Source organism: Protopterus annectens, chromosome 3.part1 (genome assembly GCF_019279795.1).
Source record: "Protopterus annectens isolate FY-2018-M chromosome 3.part1, PAN1.0, whole genome shotgun sequence".
Classification (NCBI taxonomy): domain Eukaryota; kingdom Metazoa; phylum Chordata; order Ceratodontiformes; family Protopteridae; genus Protopterus; species Protopterus annectens.
In genome coordinates this window covers 836,406,900-836,426,062 of record NC_056732.1, presented here as the reverse complement: position 1 = coordinate 836,426,062, position 19,163 = coordinate 836,406,900, and positions in this window count along the sequence as shown.

Below are 19,163 nucleotides of genomic sequence, written 5' to 3'. Positions count from 1 at the left end.
GCATGATATATTTATTTCAGCACCAAGTTATTTGTATATATGCTGTGGCTTAGTGGTAATTCATGCAGTCTGTTGTGTCAATGGTCTGGGGTTCGAGACTGGCAGAAGTTTTTTGTTTTGCTGCTGAGCAGAACATGGGCCCTGACATAGAGTGACTATGGCATTTTAAGCAGTTGTAAGCGGGTTTGCGCAGGTTTGCGCAACACTTAGCGATGCTTAGCTAAGTGCACACATGCGCACACTCGCTTAAACCCGCTTACTACTGCTTAAAAGTGCTTACTCCCGCTAACCCCCGTGCTAATTTCTTTTAAAGAAAAGAAAATGGGGGTGATAGGAAAGTGGTGGAAAAGGGGGGCACAAAGAGGGGCAGATAGTAGGTAAACAAGCTCGGGATGTGCAGGACGGGTGTAGGGAAGGTCCATAGCTGCCCATTTCTTTACCAGCAACAGCTGTGCATATGCAATAAGTTTGGAGTGATATTTGAAACCTTCCACCCCTGGGAGTGGGGTGAGGACAACAAAGTTTGTTGTACTGCCAATTATAATTATCAGTTTACATGTGTGCAAAATAGGCAGCTATGTATGGGGCGTAATTTTTTTGTGGGTATAGATTGCCCTTTTTTTTTTCAGGTGAGAGTGGAAAGTGAGGTAGAGGAAGTAGGTATGTTTGGGGAGGTAGGTTGGGGAGGTTAACAGACAAGACAAACAAGACGCATACAGGGGTGGTGTATGCCACATGGGGTGGGTGAACACAATTGACAGGGATGGATGTTTGGAAATCGCAAGCCCATGAGCCCACAGATGGTAACAGTGGAACTGAGATCCCCACCCATGGGCAGTCACCACTGCACCTTCACAGCCCCGAGGGTGGCTGTGCTGGGGGCTGCATAGGATGTGCAGGCTCACCCATGAGACGCGCCACTCTTGCCTCAAGCTGGCATAGGGGACCAGCGACTGAACGCTGGATCTCCCTATGCACCATGGCCCGGACACTTCAAAGGGTGACAGGTGGCACTTCTCCACCCTCGCTTGCACAGGGGGGATGAGCCCCATCACCTGCAGTGCTTCCACCCAAAGGTGGCATAGGACCAATGGAGGAGGGTTGGGCACCGGACCGGCTGGTGCCAGGTGCACTTGTCAGCTGAGGAGGGACAGGTGGGTCCACTGGGACCGGCCTTCCCATATGTTCTGTGATTAGGTGTGTTTAATTACAACATAAACAACAGCATTCCAGATTAGTTGTAACAGCATGCAGTAATATTCCCATTAACCCAACACACCAAGGTTCCAACAGTTGAACAGCAAGCATAACACATGCATATATTGAACGACAGTGGATATTCCAACAGCATGCAGGGATGATTGATAGAAACTGGCCACCATGATTGTGGTGTTTGAACAGGGCACACGCATCAAAGTGAATGCAAATATTTATAGAACAATAGGACATATGTCCCAACAAATATTTCAGATTACACATACCCATTGAGGTGTGGAATTGCATGGTTTATGCACATACAGTAGGGTGTAGAAAGAAACCGCGATTAACATCTTATAAGTACTTTTAGTCTACACTACATTCCTAGTGACTGCAAGTGTATATCCCCTATATGTATTATTACACTTGCCAACATGCATTAGGTTGTGTAATGGGTTTGGCTAGTTCAATATATACCCAACCTATATCTGACATACTAACTGTCCAAGATGCAGATGTTACTGCTACATATTTCTTGATTTCATCTATATTTCTTTATTTACATATCTGGATGTTTTCACATGACATTTTCACTTCTGTTTGTACAGAACCCTGCATTTCTTGAACTGCACTCACATTTCTGAGGAACAAATTAACATGCTAAACGTGTGCCAGACTTACTTATGCATGCCAGCCAGTAAGTGACTGTTGAGGACTGTATATATGCTTCACAGCTACTAGCACTTCCATCACCCGCTTTAGATGGGACTGCTTATTAAAACAGTACTATTTGTATAATGCAAGAGTACAACAACATTTCAAAGTAAGTGACACAGACACACTCCGGATTTTAAACCTTTATTAATTACATTACACACTTTTCCATAGGCTCACTCCTTTATTTGATATAACTGTGCATATGGAAGACATATTCAAGACATACTATACCTTTATTAATAGGTTAGAACACTCTTTTTCAGGCTTGCTCACTTATTTTATATGTCAGTACCTGCAAGGATATTATTCTGGACATATTTTACCTTTCTTAATGCATTACTACACTCTTTTTTTCTGGCTCTCTGACTTTTTTATATGACAGTACATGCAGAGGACTTATTCAGGGCATTTTATGGCTGTATTTTTGGACTACAACACTTTCTTTCATGCTCTCTCCCCTATTTTATATAACAATACATGCAGAATAATCACTAACCTGCCTGGTGGCGCAGCCTTAGCAGCCTATCTGCATAGGCTTACTGATTCGTAGCACGGTCACCTGCAGCTGTGAAGTAAATGAAGGGATATTGAGACATACCTATCCATTATACAGAATCAATTATCAATTCTTCAAGATGCCTACATTTGGAACGGCTCATCCCGAACTCTTGGCCAAATGGCAAAAGCTAAATTTAGATACTAGCTTTTCTTATATAAGAATATTAATTGAGCAATATGAAACAGTGGAGAAAACACTTAAGTTGGAGATCAATTAGCTCGAAACAGAAATAAAAAGAATACTTAATACCAAAGAACTCGAGACATTGCACAATGATTTAAAGTTGATGGCCTGTTCACTTGATAATAAGTCCCTATCTGATAAAAAGAGGAAATTGGAAAGGGACTTTGTGGACTTTCAAAAAGGCCAGGTGTTTTCTTGGCCGAGGGAGAACAACAATTCTTTCAACAATGGAACTGTCAATAAAACTACAGCTACCAATCGCCACAATGAGATGGCGAATTTGAAAAGAATCCCTCCTACTGTTACGTCATCCGCCAACACGACGTCCAGTTGTCCGCGACAAGGAATGAATGAGCAGCAGACGGGGAATGAAAAACTACAACCTGCCAGTAATCCATCTCGACAAGTCATTGTTGAAGCTTTAATACACTCTGAAGACACAACACGCACATCTCCGGCTGTTAATTCCAATTTCGCAGATGTGGTTGCACATAGAGATGTTCGTAGGAAACAACCTACAATTGATATGTTTCTGGGAACTGCTAACGAAGACGTCTTTGAGGAACCAGAGGTTTTTCCAACTTTTCCGATGCCCATAAAGACTTTCGAAAGAAGGACTTGGTCTTTCAACAACAACCAGAGGAAAAGAAAAAATACAGAAGAAATCTACGAACAGCAAAAGAGAGCTCTGAAACCTATTCAGAGGGCCTAGTTATTAACATATCCAGGTATGTACTTAATGAACATGAACTGTCAGTTCTTAATAAAGGACTGAATTTTATTCCATCCAGTTCGATTGATATTGCTGATATAGTGATGGACATTAAGTTATACACGAGAAATATTGGCTTGAAACTGTTATTTGACAACGATACTGTTAATAATAAAGGAAAGAATGTAAACATTTTCAAGAAACCCTCTGTGTTTGTACCTCAGCAACATCCCATGTTGGATGCATTTGACAAAGCTTGTGAAGCTGATTTACATGATTTATATAGTGACACTAGCAGGAAACCAGATTTTTATAATATGTCCAAAGAGGAGAAAGCCACATTAAGAGATTTACAGAGCAATGGAGACATTGTCATTAGACAGGCAGATAAAGGGGGAGCTATCGTGGTAATGGATAGGGAAGTCTATGATAGCAAAATAAGAGACATGCTATCTGACAGTGAGACATATTGTCTGTTGAATGGATATATGTTAAATAAATTGATCAGAGATGTACATGGACACATATATGATCTAATGCTAAGCAGAATCATAGATGTTGATCTATACAAATATTTTCTCACTGAAAATCCCCTGGTTCCTATATTCAGGGGACTACCTAAAATACACAAAACATTGATGGATCCCCCTTTGAGACCTATAGTCTCAAGTAAGGGATGGCTGACAGAACCCCTGTCAATATATTTAGACAAGATGTTTAAACCTATAATTCAAGCCACACAACATATATTAAGAGATACACAGCATTTTTTAGAAAATTTATCCATTTATGATAAGAGGGAACCCATTGCCAAGAATGACTATTTTGTAACATTGGATGTCAAATCACTTTTTACCTCCATACCAAACCCTATCGGAATAGAGTACGTGAGACTATATCTACTTGAGAATAACATCAGTAATGATCTGGTCATCAAATGGATGTTGCTATTAGAAATTGTCCTGGAGAACAATGTTCTATCATATGACAGAACTTACTATCTACAAAAACAGGGGGTGGCCATGGGCACCCCCTGTGCCAACTCCTATGCCAACTTGGTGCTGGCATATTGGGAAGGGACATATGTACTAGGAAACATGGAATATATGAGTGTTTTGAAATATTATAGTCGTTTTGTAGACGACGTTTTTATTGTATGGGGTGGAACCATTGAACAACTACATGATTTCATTCACTACATTAATGGAACAACTAATTTCTTAGCCTTTGAAAGCAAACATTCAGAACAAATGATAGACTTCCTAGATGTCAGGTTAATTAAAGGTAGAGAAGGGATCGAGACGGAACTTTTTAGAAAATCATGCTGGAAAAACCATTTATTGCACAGGAATAGCATGCATCCCCGGCACATACATCGTAATATAGTGGAGAATCAGACATTGAGAATCTCCAGATTAACAACAGATGAAACAGCCTTCAGACAGGAACAATGTAGCTTGAAGGAAAACTTTATGTCCAGAGGATATAGGGAAACAGAAGTACAGGAAGCTATTAGGAGGGGGAACAAGTGTAGGAATGGTAAAGGGACACCGTTCTTCAGCAGAAGAGATGGACGTAATTGCTATCCCTCCAGCTCAAGTAACACAACCAGTAACAATAGACTGGTAATTCCGTTTACCAACAGAAATAAATATATTAAACAAATAATTGACAATAATTGGAGGTTTTTAACAAGTGATGATAAACTCAGACAGGTAGTAGGTGATAAGCCCAGTCTAGCATATAGAAATATGAGATCCCTAAATAGACTGCTATGCTATGAAGAAAATAAGAATCAACACGTTTCTACACAGAGGATAGGTACATTTCCTTGCCGTACTTGCAATCAATGCAAGTACATAGAAACCAGCAATATTTTCAAACATCCATACACTGGAAATGTATATACCTTTAAGAGATATGCCGATTGTAGAACTATTGACGTAGTCTATTTAGGTCAGTGCCAAGCGTGTCCCAAATTTTACGTAGGCTAAACTTACAGAACATTAAGGGAACGAATTAGGGAGCACATATATGCGATACAAAAGGAAAATAGTACTAATGCATTAGCTCAACATGTACTTGACCATGGTCTCAATCATTCGTTTAGATTTCAGGTATTAGAAATAGTAGCAAGGACTTGTAGATTAGGTGATTTTAGAAACAAATTGGAAGAAATAGAAAATAAGTGGATTGTTAGGCTACAGGCTTGTAAACATGGCTTAAATGACAAAGTTACACTAAAACCTTTTTTAGCAGCCCGACCACTCAAACATTAACTAAGAACTTTTATTATGCGTATTTTAATAAGTTGTGTATGTACATGTTATCATACAACTTTATAAAATCAATGTATATGTTTTTAATAAGGATTTTTGTAGAGAAATGTTTTATAGAATGCGTTTTAGCTCCTGCATATATCCATTGCATGGCTTTATTGGGTTAACATTGTGACCTATGAATTGCTTTCAATTATTTATGTTAATTAATGGATATCAATGGATGAAAAAGTATTTAAGGTGATGCTTTCAATGAATTTTATTGAAGTCTGATGAAGCGTCGCAGGACGTGAAAGCGCTTACTCTGTTTTTGTTCGTTTTCAACAATAAAACGATAAACGGTAAATTGCTGCTGCTTTTTTGAATCTATAGCCATTGGTGCACTCTTGTTTTCTTTTTGCATGTATCAATTCTTACATACTGCATTCCATGGCTACCTACTCAGTTGTGGGGCATCTTGCATCCCACGGGCCTCCTGTATCCATTGGTTCAGGCGGTCCTGTTTCCATCTCTTCAGGTCTGCATGGTGGTGACGGACCTGCTCACCAGTCCACGGAATGCCTGTGGCACTGGTGAGGTCATGAGCTAACCAGTTCCAAGCCTCTGCCTTGTACTCCGTCCCTTGGAACTGGCCCTGCAGGAGCCTTGACTCATGATGGTGGAGAAGGAGCCAAACCATGTATTTCGACTCCTCGATGCCTCAACTTTGCGCTTGGAAGCATGTACCCTCTCCAGCACCAGCCATTCTTACTGCAGATGTGAGCTACAATCAGTTATGGCGAGTATTCCTGCCTATGGGGCTTATATATGCTGCATTTCCCGCACTTTTTTGTGATTGGCCGTTTTTGAAAATTCTTGTCTGACTGCAGACCTGCTTACTAATGGTTAATCTACCATTTCTAAGTATATGTATGTTAACAGTGGCTGTTTCTCCTAAGCTGTCATGGCTTAGTGGTTCAGTACTTTGATTATGGTGCACAGAGTCCTGGGTTCAAACCTTGTCATTCATTTTATTTTAATACTTTCCAGACAAGCTAGGTGGTGTGGCTGTGTTTAAGCAACTTTGCTCTATGTTGCTCCACGTTGCCCTACTGTGCCCTGGTTGGCATGGTGTGCACATCCGCGCAAATAGATTGCGCTGGTTAAAGCGCTATTTAGCTATGGGCACCTCTATTGCGCTGGGTACAGCACTATTTAACTATGGGCAACTCTATTGCACTGGGTAAAGCGCTATTTAACTATGGGCAACTCTATTGCGCTGGGTAAAGCACTATTTAACTATGGGCAACTCTATTGCGCTGGGTAAAGCGTTGCTTAACTGCGGGCAATTATATATCAGGATCCTTTAAAAATATATATTTTCTTCACTGATACATAAGCCATTTCACTGCTTTTTACTAATATTTTAATCATATATGTCAGGTATTATTTCATATACTGATTTAAAACATAAATAAGAAGGGGAGTGGTGAGACTCGAACCATGAATGCCTCCTGTTTGTGCAAACGCGCTACCATTACGCTATTGCTATTTGGTGTTATTTGCATAAACATTCTTTCTTATGCTCTTCCATGTCTGAATTGCTAACTGCAGCTAAGCAATGGGCACACCCGCGCACACATGTGGGTGTGCCCATTGCTTAACTGCAGTTAAACATTCTTTCTTATGCTCTTCCATGTCTGAATTGCTAACTGCAGCTAAGCAATGGGCACACCCGCGCATACACGTGCAAATACAGGCAGCTATTTTGGGACTTTAACAAAAATAAAATTAATGTTTTACTTTTTATAACTGTGATGGGGGTTTACAATGTCAGGGAGTGTGGTGTTGGGTGCAAGGACATTTAAACGGACTAGCTCTTGTGTGTTTTCATTTTACTTTTCCAACCCTTGCAGGGGCATGGACATTTAGACTGCTCGGCAGTCAGACACACCCCCTGCTTTCCTACACGGTCCGTGTAAGACTTACGGTTGAGTCAGCATGCCCTCATGAATATTCATGGCATGCTGACGTCATACCGTTCAACTGCAGCCTCCGAGTAAGACTTATTAAGTTTTACATGGAGGATTCGTGAATCCGGGGGGTCGGTCTTATTAATCCTACTCTGCATTGTACAACATTACATATTTAATATATCATGCATCATTACATATTTACTACATTACATATTGAATGCATTATAGGATCATAGGATCATTATATATTATATTATATCAATTATTATATCTGGGGGAAAATTCCAAGATGGTGGACGGTCTGTAGACACATGAGCTGTGTTGCTCCAGACATTATAATCTCTATCTGAACTTTTACCAAATAATCAAGCAAGAAAAATGGTCCCAAAGTGTACAGATCAAGAAAAGAAATTAAGAAAAATACTTCAGCCTTGTTATTTTCTGCAAAAAAAGTATTTATTCACGTGAAATTATACTCACCTAAACACAGGAGACTGAGCCACATGGTGATTGCATGTTACCGATATTGGGGCCTAGAAAAGAAAACAAGAGAACAGAATGAACTTAGAATCATACTAAACCTAAGCAAATTAAGCAACTGAAATGTCTAACCAGGTTGACTTAATGGAAAGTCAAACATCCAAAACTAAACTGTCACAAATAGCATCACCAGAAAAGGATAATTCCTCAAAAAGGCAGAAAAATAATAAACTGCAACAGGACAGCATGAAAACAGCTCTTAGGTCAAAACAGGACCAAGCTTTTTCTATTGACAACCTCAAAATAGTACTACAACCTTTACAATCTGAAATTCAAAGCTTTTCACAAAAACCTGTCTCCTTTGGAAACAATCTGGACCAAATAATGTTACAGCTGGAGCAGAATGAAACAAAAACACTGGGCAATGAAAGGAAAATTGAAGAATTAAACCAAAATCTACAGACAAACACTACTATCATGAAAGAAATGCAACAAAAAATATTGGATCTTGAAGCAAGAAGCCACAGGAATAATATACTGTGAGGAATTCCTGAGACCTTTGAAAATGCACAAATCCCCTCATTCACCGAAGAAATCTTTAACTCATTACTGGACAATAAAGAGCAGATAAAAGACATAATTATAGAAATAACTCACCGATTACTTAGAAGAGCTAAAGCATCCGATACCTCAAGGCAAATTTATGTGAGACTCTTAAAAGTGGCACATGTCCAAATCATCCTAACGGCCTTCAAGACGAAAAGGAATATTACTTGGAGGGGCCACTAGATTACTATATCACAAGACCTCCCTGTAACAATCAAACAGTGGCAAAACCTCTTCAAATACCATGCATACCTCATTGAAAATAAAATTCGCTTCCAGATGAAGTATCCAGCTGTTTTAATTCTTCAGCATAACAGAGCCAAACTCCAGACTGAGACCTCTGATGAGGCAAAAAACATGCATCTCTATAAAGTGAACCCTGTCAAATAATGCAAAATATGAACATTGCTTGTACGGTAGAACAAAGTAAGTTGATAACAGTATAAAAATCTTTCTCTTTAAATCTGAATTAAGTAACAATCTCTAAAAAAGTTGTAAAACAGCCCTCAGTACCTGCTGTTGCAACATTCCAATGCCCCAGAAGCTCTGACACATCAGATGCAATGCTTTATCTCGACCTCTTTCCCCTTCCTGCCATCTCGCACAACTCTGCGTTTGCCTGAAAAAGAGGAAGCATCAGCTGTTCACCCCCATACCTTATAACATAAAGTTTTCTATGCTTTCTGTTCAACATTTAAATTGCATGTCTTCAAGACTAGATGTAAGAATTACCTCCCCTTCATAACATTTGGCATAGTAATGTAAATAAGAAAGGAATACTTACTAACCAAACGTCAGCCTGTTCAACTAATCATTCGGTAATTATTTAATGAAGATCTGTGGAAAGCACATACTGAATCAATCTAGCTTCAAAGGCTTAAGGCTCACAAAAATGCAATAATTGAGCTGTAATTATTATATATAAATGATTCCAAAGCTGCATGTGATTGGAGCACAGCTATATAAGATAAATATATCACTTTATGCAACACACCCTTCTACACCATCTTTTTTTATTGATAGCTGCTTAGATAATTCAGCAATGTTTTGCTTTTGTTTCAGTCTTCATTGTGTAGGATGAAATTTAGAAACTATATTGTTGCATCCTTAAGCATGCTTAAGTCAGCTTTGTGTGCATCAGTGAAGAGGTTGTTATGTTTTTAGCATGGTATATTTAAGTGAAGCTGGTTAGCGAAGGTCACAAATGCTTTAAGATAAGATGATTACATGTCAGTTAAAAGCAAAATTAATCCATTTACATGGTACGTTTATGATGAGCCTGTAAGGGGGCAGTCTTGAACTGCTTAGATAAGAAAGGAACCCCTCGCTCAACCCAGCCAATAGAAAGTACTCTAAAACTACTAACAGAGGGGTTACGGAAGAGGGAAAAAAGAAAAAAAACATGCAGTTACGTTCTCAACCCTTAATTTTTCCTTATGCCTTCTGGTTTCTTAGCCTGCTTACCAACTGTCAAATTCAGAAAATAAATGATATTTTGATGGCATTCTGATGTGTGTGGGTTTTTTTTACATTTTGATGTTTTCTCTATTACTTAAGAAGTTACAAATGTGTCTTTTAACTACAGCTGCTCACAGTATAGGTCAGCCATAAACTTTTGTTAATAATATAACTTTAGATCTAACTTAAGACAACAAACAATGTTAATACCAACAGTAATTGTTTTTACTATGCCAGTTGAAGTTAAAATGCTGGTAAAGATTAGATATAATTTTCCTTTTTGATTTTATTGAAATTAAGGAGTAGTTGGAGCACATGTGTAATGGTAATGATTGTCAACGCCTGGAACAAACATTGTTTTGTTTCTCATATCCCTCTGATATACCGCAAAACCTCTTTAATGAAAAGGCTACACTACATGCAAATTGCAGATCAGTTACCTATAATAACTCAGAGGGATGGATGGTTAGGCACCAGTGTAGGGATAAGGGAAATAGAGGTCGATCTACTCAGTAAATATATTTTACTTCATGATGCAAATAGCTTTAAGCTGAAGCTCTTTACAAATACAGATAATCTAAATAGGAAAAATCTAAAACAAGTAATGATTACAATTGATTCATGGAACATAAAGGGTCTTCAAGATAAAAAGGAAAGGAACTTAGTATTGCACCTTACATACCAAAGTAAAAGTAGTATAACATACCTCCAAGAGACACATATGACAAATGAGCTCTAGAATACTGACAGAAATAGAAAATGGGTGAAACAAATTATAGCTGCAGGCAACAATTCATCTTCTAAAGGAGTAGCTATCATAATTCATAGCTCATTTCAAGGGGAAATCCTACATTGGGAAACTGATTTAGATGGCAGATGGTGTTTCTTTGTTTGCTCTTATCCCAAATTATAAATACTTATATTATTATTAAACATTTATGGCACCTGCTTTAATCAACACCTATTCATTTATGAAATCTTTAACATTCTGTCAAAGTACCAAAAAACACTACTACATCATAGGCGGAGACTGGAACACCCTAATTAATCCAGACAAAGATAGATCAACTAAGGAAGTCAGAGAACCACAACAAACCATGCTAGCACTAGAGGAACTATTAAACACCTTTGATCTGACAGACCCATGTACAGTATACCAACATGACAACTGAATAAACAGGTTTACTTTCTTCTCAGCTAGACACAAATCCTGGTCACGAATTGATGCTTTCTTAATATCACAAATCCTAACCCATTATAAGATAATCTATAAGGTACTGCTTAGATCTAGCTCTGATCATTCTAAAATACATATCACAATCAATGCCTCTAGAGCTGACTTAATGTATGCCATCTTTAACAACTGGACTTTAAATTCAAATATTATCCAAAAAGAAGATGTGCTACTAGAAATTAACAATATCTTCATCCAAGTTGAAAATGACTTCACAATAAGTCAAATCCCATATGACCTACAATTGGGAGCAACAAAGGCTGTTATCAGAGGTTTTATCATCAAAAAAATCTTTATGGTATAAAAAACGTGACAAAGGCACAAAAAACAAACTGGAGAAGCAATTAAGTGAAATTGAACAAAAACTTCATAGTAATTACTCCAAAAATCTAGAAGAGAATATGACAGACCTGCAAAAACAATTATACCATATAGATCTTAAACATATTTTATATACTGAACTCACACTGCTTCATAAACATTCAGGATGGGCACAAATACCCTCCAAAACACTTGTCAGGCTAATAAATGTTAAAAAAGGCCCCCCCAAAAAATTTACGAAATAAAATATGAAGGGAAGATTAGACACAGTGATTATGACATCATAAATTCCTTTGAAATATATAAAAATTTATATAACCTTCCAAGTCACAAATCCACTAAATATTATAATGACTTTATTAAAAATCTAAACTTCCCACAGTTAAATGATACCCCCAAAACTTTCTTAATGGCCCCAATTAAACTAGAAGAGATAACATTAGCCATAAACAATCTCAAGATCAGTAAAGCCCCAGGCCCAGATGGTTTCACTGTGGCATTTTATAAAAAGTTCTCTGAACCAGTTTCTAAAATCTTGTTAAGAGTCTTTAATTATATCATCATATTTGGTTTAACTGATCCATGTATGAACAATTTGGAAACTATTTTAATTCCCAAACCAAACCCTGATCCCACAAATCCTAACAACTACAGACCAATTGCCCTTACTAATGCAGATCTTAAAATTCTAGCTCATTTTATAGCAAACAGACTAAGGAAGATACTGCTCCATATAATAACTCATGATCAACTTGGTTTTATGCAAAACAGACAGATATATGACAATACTTTAGTTTTAGATACCATGATTAAGGTGTTGGCTAAAGATAAACACCCCAAATATGTGCTAACTGTAGATGCTTGTAAAGCATTTGATAGAGTGGACCTAAATTTCCTATTTAATACATTACCTTGGGATTTTGCAAGATTTTATAAGTATTATAAAAATAATCTATCAAAAGGCCTCTACAACACTATATATTAACAAAGTTAAATCAAAACTCATTAAAATATCCAATGGAATGAGACAAGGACGCCTCCTCTCACCCTATCTCTTTAAGCTTTACCTAGACCCTTTACTCCTATATCTATCCCAAAAAACATATCACCACATACCTAAATTATTAAATGTTAACTTTAAGTGCGCAGTCTTTGCAGATGACCTCAACATATACTTCGAGCTCCTAAATACTGATCTCCATAAAGTATAAAAACAATAGAAACATTTTCCAGCATATCAAACTATAATATTAATCCTAATAAATCATATATATTCCCTATAAACCCCATTGGTGAAATAAAACCTAAATACCATCTAAAATACTTAGGTATACATTGCACCCATATACAAAATGAAATGCTGAAAGCAAATCTACATAATACATGGGCAAACAGAGAACAAGACATTTCTAGGTGGAAGAACATAAACTTATTTCTTTTATCTAAAGTTAGCATCATCAAAATGAATAGTTTACCTAGAATTCTATTTCAACTAAATGCCCTTTTCTTAATCATTCCACCCACTTTTTTCAAAATATGAAAAAGGCTCTTTCAAAGTTTATCTGGTATCTCAAATCTACAATTATTAAATATGATAACCTCACATTATCAAAAGGTAAGGGAGGTCTGGGATTACCAGAGTTAAAACTTTATTATACTATCATAAGTTCTAGTAGATTGATTCAGATAGACAATCATGATCCAAATCTCCAAACCTGGTCTCCCCAATGGATCAAAGTCTGGTTTAGTCTGACCACGTCTCTAAATATTAACCCTAAATGTTTTCCCTTCATAAACCTCAAAAACTCAAACTCTTTTAAAACTCCATATTTTAATCAAATGTAAAATCCATTTATCTCAGAACTTGTTAAAATTGCTTCAATTGACAAATGCTCTGGAATTTCTACAACCCCTCCACCTTAATCCCAATCTAAAATTTAATAACCAACCAATAAACTTAGCAAACTATCCCTTAATAAAAGACATCATGGTCTGGGACTTATATAAATTGAATAATTGTAGTTTAGCTGAAATAAGAGCAAAGTTGGGTACACCCAACACACCGATATATTATAATTAGGCCTCTTATAAGGCTCATAAAAGCCAAAGTCTCCATTGCAACTGTTAAAGAACAATACATAAAAGTAGCCCACTTGATAATAAAAACCTTATCTTATAAGAATAAAATTATTTCAAATGCATACAAATTAATTGCAGTGATAAAAAACAAAAATGATCTCTTATTTTCAAAATACTGGCAAGAGCAAAACCAAAGTATAGCATCGGAGGATAAAGTATTAGCTTTTAAAAACACTCTCAAGTTAACTCCTTTGAAAAGTTTAATTTACACCCAGGTTATGATAAATAATAATGCTTATTACACACCATCTGTTTTAAACAAATTTAATTCTAAATACTCATCAATCTGCCCCTTCTGTCCCTTCTGCACTAATGAAAAAGTGGATCTATTGCACATCTTTTGGAGATGCAAGAAAGTATACAAACAATGGTGCTCATTAAGGGTCAAACTTGAAAAAATGGGGTTGAAAAATCTACTTTTTCATGGGAAAGAGCAATTTTACATATCACTCCAAACAACCTACCAAACATTATCAAACACATCCTTATAACAATGTGTGCCCTAATCAAGTATTACATAGGCAAAAATTGGTTAGATAAATCTAAGATCTCTTGGGAAAACTTCAAAACACTAGCGGTAAAATTCATATCTTCACATAAACTGGCAAATAAATACACAAAAAAATTACATAATTTCAAAAATATTGGGGTTATCTTTTGGATAACATACGAAACGATTAAAACCAGTTCCCTTCTCACTTTCCTACTCCCACTTAGTCCATTGATAATCTTACAGTATCACTTTTAACCAACCTTTTTTAGCCCTCCCAGATTACCCTAACATAAATTTCACTACTTCTGTATGAAGACCATACGCAAACACAAATTACTCTACTCATTTCTTCCCTTCCCTCTTATGCAGCAGTCTTAAACTGATATGTTTTTCACTTTTTATACAGATGGTTTCTTTGTTTTGCTTACTCATGATGACTTAACCTCACATCAGCTGTGAAACAGTGGCATTTAAATAAGTATGACATCTAATGTATATATAGTTGTATATTTTTTTAAAAAAAATAGGGATATAGACGTAGTTAAGTTTTGTTTTCATTTAGATTCACTTCATATTGACAGCATTATGGACACTCACACTAAATGTATATATCTTTAGAAATGAAATAGTTGTCATACTTTAGAGTTTTAGAAAATAAATGTTCACTATCAGTTCTCCTTGTTACACCTTTCCTATAACAATTGTATTATGTTTTATACATAAAAGTTGACCTCTTTCTCCTTTTTCTCTTTGGTCATCTGATGTTTAATTATTTAATCTAGAACTGTAATATCCATAAGATTGCTCTTCCTCTCATTTTACTACTTATAACTAGCTTAACATATCGATTGTCTTGTCCTAATTGTATTAGAACTGCTTAGCTACATATCCATATCATATTATATATGTATTGCTTATTGTTTAAATGTCTTTTTCTGTATTTAAAATTCAATAAAAAGTTTTTAGAAAAAAAAAAGGATCATAGGAATTTACTAGGCTATTTGCCCTTACAAGCCTAGCCAAGAATTTAGCCCATGTTAAAACAAGTCAGCACCCTATGTCACTGTCCAGCAAGGACACAGGTGGAATCCCAGGGGTGTATTTTCAGTTCCCTGTCCAGTTATCCAGGTTGTGCTTAAAAAGGGTTAATGAAGTAATTTGCTTTACGTGGAGAGGGAGTCTATTTCACAAAAGGGGAGTCTCTGGGATGCAAATCTGTCCCACCAACAAGTCCTATTGATGTAACAGACCAGGTTGAGGTCATGCTTGCGGGTTACTCGAGTGAAACTTGACTTGCAGATATGCAGCAGTCCCATCAGGGCAAGGTCTGAGATTACTTTGTATGCCAGACAGAGATCACCTCTGAGGAGTTTGTAGGAGACTGAGTAGAGGGACAGGGCTTTTAGCATATCTGTGTAGAGTAGATGTTTGAGCCCCTGGATTCTCCTGGTGAAGAACCTCTGTGGTCTCTCCAGCTGATGTAATGTGCTTTGTGAGGTACATGCCAAAAGGGCCATTGTACTCAATAATGGATCTTACAAGGGAAGAATTCAGGGTTGTTATAACCACCTTGTCCCTGGATGTGATACCCTTATTAATAAGGTAGGCCATGTAGAAAGCTTTCCATACAACAGAGGCAATATGATGATCAAAAGTCAGCTTGCTATCAACCTGTGTGCACAAGTCCCTCATGACTGATTGTGTGCTTAGAACCTTATTATCAATACGATAATCAGTGGGGATGTCACTTTCCCCAAAAAGAATGATAATGTATTTTTTGGCATTCAGTTTGAGGCCATGTTTCTGGCACCAGTTATTTGTTTGGGTGAGACCCTCTTGTAGGATGTCCACATCACTAGAGGAATTGATGACAGCACCCAGCTTGCAGTCATCTGCAAACTTGGTCAGCCATAGCCCACTAGATTTGGCCTGCACCTCCAAGAAGTATATCCCAAACAGCAGAGGCCCCAAGACCGATCCCTGGGGTACACCACTTGTTATGGATCTACTACTTTAGGTGGCTTCCCCTGTTTTGACTAGGTGGGTTTTATCAGTAAGCCAGTTTGAGGCTTTGGCCAGGTCAAGGTAGGCAGTGTGCACCATCTTTCCCTTGTCTATGGCCTTGGTGACTGTCTCAAAAAAGTTGACCAAATTTATCTGGCATGACTTCACCTTGACAAAAACAAAGTGTGTGAAATCATGTGTCTGGAGGTTGCCAATGTCCTTGTTAATGAGGTCCATGATAATCCACTCCATGGCCTTGCAGATCAGGCTAGTTAGGTTGATGGGTCTATAATTTCCTGGATCGGTGGATGCTCCACCTTTGTGCAAAGAGATAACAGTTGCTGTTCTCCACTCATCTGAGATGAAGCTGGTACTCAGGCTTTGGTTGAATAGGGTGCTTAATGGTGCTGCATGTTCCTGCCTGAGTTCATGTAGGATGCAGCCTGGGATGTTATCGGGTCCCATGGAGGCTGCATTTTTTGCCTTTGAGAAGGGAGTGATTACTTGTTCCCTAGAGATAAGGGGAGGGGGGCAGGTACTGGGGATGTTTTATTTTACTGATGGAGGTGCAGAGGAGTGAAGTTTTCTCTGAACCTGTCTGCCATGTGGCTATATCTACAGCGTTTGTGTATGTGGTGTCCTTGACCACCAGTTCTGAGCAGACCTGGGTGCTTCCCTTGAGATTGCAGACATATGTGAAGAAGGCCTTATGATTATCTTTAGTAGATACGGCCAGTTTGGATTCGAAGTTTGCTTTGGAGGATTTCTCTAGTGTTCTTATTTGCTTGTTCAGGCTAAGGAAATATTGCTTCCAGTTAGGGGACCTGCTCCTTCTTGGTCCTGAATAGCAATTTTTTCCTTTTTTTATAGAGTTTATTTATTGTAGATGTCCACCAGACAGATTAATTCTTCATTGAGGAGGATGATTTTGTCCTGTCTGGTATTCCTGATTCCATGCAGCTACATATATAAGTGCTCATATAGTACTTTGGTGTAAATTTGGACATATGTGCCAGTTCCTATGGAGGGGGGTGGGGGCTGTGAAGCTGTTTATACCTTCCCTCAGGAGGTTGTAATCAGCTTTGGAGAAGTTTTTTTGTTTGACCCTAGCTACGGGGAGGGGAGGGGGTCGGGGGAGATAGTGACTTGGAAAGTCACTGCTTTGTGGTTGGATCTTACCAGGGATGATGACACTGTAGGGATGTTGCAGTGGTTACTTATGTTGGTTAATACCAAGTCCAAGATATTTTCACCTCTTGTGGGTGTGTCAACCAACTGGTCCAAGGAATTTCCATCTATGAAATCAAGGAATCTCTGGGCATTTGTATTTTGGCACGAGTATTTCTTCCAATCTATGGCTGGATAGTTAAAGTCGCCCTGAATCAGAGTAAAAGATTGAATATTGATAGATTCGAAGAGGTCTAGATAGGTGGAGTGGGGATCTTGAGTCAAAGTTGGAGGCCTATAGCTAGCCATGGTTTGAATAGGGGTCTTGCCAATTGTTAACTGCAACTGGAGTGTTTCTTGTGCATCATACTGTTTGACCAGCCTAGAGGTGTGTATGTCTTTCATATATATTGCAACGCCACCTCCTTTTGTTTTGCTGCCCACGGTTTGGGGTCTGCATGAATGATAGGATGAGTAACCTGGTATGGCTGGGGTGCTCTCCTCAGCTTCAAACCAGGTTTCTGTGACTACAAAAATGTCAGCTACTTCCAGGGTTAAGAATGCTTGCAATGAGTGCAGTTTCATGTTTAGACTCCTAGCGTTTAGCAGCATGACCTTTAATTTACATTTTGATGAAATTTTCATGTTGGTAGTTTTGACCTAATGGCATTGCTTAAAAAAGGCACTATGGGGGAGGCAAGAGCTTTTGCCAGGAGCCTGAAGCCCAAGGGAAACAGATGCAGGCCATCTCTGGCAAAGCATCATGGTATGGCAGTCATTTCATCCCAGGCTCTCAGGTACTGGATCCCCTTGGAATGACACCAGAAACTAAGCCAGTTGTTAAAGTCAATCATTTTCTGTTTGTATTGAGGCATCATTCTGGGTGATGGTAGAATGCTGCTTAAGGCTAGGAACATACCTGCCTGGGACACATATTCAGCAAGCTTGATCATGTCTCTCTTCGTATAGTCCAGGGAGGTACATCTCAAGTCATTCACTCCGACATGGACTATGACAGTATCTGTTGAGAGACTTGAGTGCATTGGTTATATGGCAGATTCTGGCACCCGACAAACAACTAACCATGACTTTCTCCTTATCCTGCCTGGTGAGGGGCACATCTGTGTGTCTCAAAATAGAGTGTCCTATGACTAATATGTTGTGTTTATGTTTAGGCCTTAGTGGCTGTGAGACACAGGTGTGTGGACTATGTGTGGTATGTGGTGTGGTGGCCAGTGGAGTTTCCATGCGTTTATGCCTCAGAGGTCTCTTTTGTTTGGGTATGCTTTTGTTGAGGACCTCTGCATATGTGGGGGGGGTGCTGTGTAGGTGTGGGTGCTGTTTGAGGTGTGATGTTTGAGTTGCTAACCTTCATTGCATATTTAATATACTACATTTCATTACATATTTAATACATTATGCACCATTACATATTTATTACATTACACATTACATCTTTAATACATTATTTAGCATTACATATTTAACTACACTATACATCATTACAAAATTAATGCAGTCTTAGGGCTTTTATGATACAAGAAGGTTTGATAGTCATGATGATTAGTTATAAATATTTAAAAAATCAATTAGTTTATTTTTAATAATGCAAGAAAATATTACAGATGTTTTATTGTGCATTCATAAGTTAGTTCTAAG